Source organism: Myotis brandtii, unplaced genomic scaffold, assembly GCF_000412655.1.
Source record: "Myotis brandtii unplaced genomic scaffold, ASM41265v1 scaffold151, whole genome shotgun sequence".
Taxonomy (NCBI): domain Eukaryota; kingdom Metazoa; phylum Chordata; class Mammalia; order Chiroptera; family Vespertilionidae; genus Myotis; species Myotis brandtii.
In genome coordinates this window covers 3,659,729-3,661,280 of record NW_005355461.1, presented here as the reverse complement: position 1 = coordinate 3,661,280, position 1,552 = coordinate 3,659,729, and the positions used below count along the sequence as shown (strand labels likewise).

General features: G+C 39.8%; 1 pseudogene; it reads left to right on the top strand.

Annotated features, from left to right (window-relative positions):
* The first annotated feature begins 59 nt into the window (after positions 1–59).
* LOC102251873 lies at positions 60–480 on the top strand (annotated as a pseudogene).
* Positions 481–1,552: the final 1,072 nt, after the last annotated feature.

Genomic DNA, 1,552 nt, shown 5'->3' with positions numbered 1-1,552 from the left:
GGGGGAGAGGGTGTGAGGGAGCCTCCACCAAGGCTGTGCTGATGGATGAAAATTAATGGAAAGAATCTGAGCAAGAAGAGGTTGATTATAGAGGCCTCAGAGTTCAGGCAGTGCAAATAAGTGAAAAGGAAGAAGATAGTGAAAAAAAGAGAAGATCCAGGTTATAATTGGGAAGAAGGTGGAGGTGGAGGTGGTAGTGGTGCAGAAAAATCTTCAGGCCCCTGGAATAAAACAGCTTGGGTACAAGCACGTCCTGCTTCTGTAATTGTTACAGAAACCCCGGAACCAGCAATGACTAGTGGTGTGTATCAGCCTACTGGAGCCACGGAAACCCCAACAAGGAAAACACCACAAGAACTGCTAGAAATATACAGCTATACATAGTTCCCATCCCTGAAGTCCACTGCCAAGCATGTAGAAAGCCGAAACAGGCACTTAAAATGAATGCTGCCTGGGGTTAAATGACCACATATGGCACATCCACATTTTGTTTATGGCCATGAATTTTTAAGATTATGTAAAATAGGAAGATATGTAAATGATGTAGGGTGAAATAATTGTGTTTTATTATTTTTTTTTGGGGGGGGGAGGGTTACTTGTAAAGTAACTTTTGAGACCTTTTTGACTCTGGGACCACAGCTGGCTTGAATTTCAATCTCCACTTGGACTTGCTCCTCTGCCTCGTCCTGCAAAATAAGGGGCAGTGGTTCACCACACTCATCCTGCTTTATCTGATCCACTCCCCTGAAGTAGAAGTGAGGAGTAGTCACTGAATAATAAATAGAACTTTACTTGAGTGAGAAAATCGTTGCCCTTATTTATGCATAAAGAGAGAGGTATTGTTTATTATTTGCTAACAGTAAAAGTGAGTAGAAGGAATCACCAGGTTATTAGCTTTTTAACTTTCCAGTTGTCTTCAAGTTGGTCCCAAAATAGGTGTGTAGTTAATAGTACTGAACACTACAATAGATTTGCTACCACAGAAAATGGGACCATAGAACTTCAGTTACAGTATTCTATGTTTTCTGTTCAATTGAAGCCTTAAAAATGTTTTAATATGAATTTTATATACTAGTTTTCTCCTCCTGCCTCTCCCTCAAGATTCCTCTAAGGGGTGGCTTTTTTTATTTTTCCAACTCAAGGAAGAATATTTTAAGAACAACCTCAGGAAATTTTTACTGATTACTTTTATTTTCCCTTAGGGATAAGGAAATGGAGAAGAGCTTTGAAGTAGTAAGACACAACACTAGAGGTAGGGATGAGTGTTTAAATAAAACAGGCCCCTAAACTTCAGCTAGACAACCATTATGCTGGGCTTGAAAGTCAGAAAAGCAGCCACACATAACACAATTAAGAAATGGTCTTTGCTAACAATTCTCAGGTAACCACCATCAACAGCCATTCATCATCTGATCTTTGCTGGATCGACAACAGAAGCAGACCACTTCATCTAAGTGATCAGCCCTGTTGTACTACGAAAGTTTCAGGTGCCACAACTGCTCTTTATGTATATTGAATTTAGAGGGTTTTTCATTGTTATAAATGTGTGCAC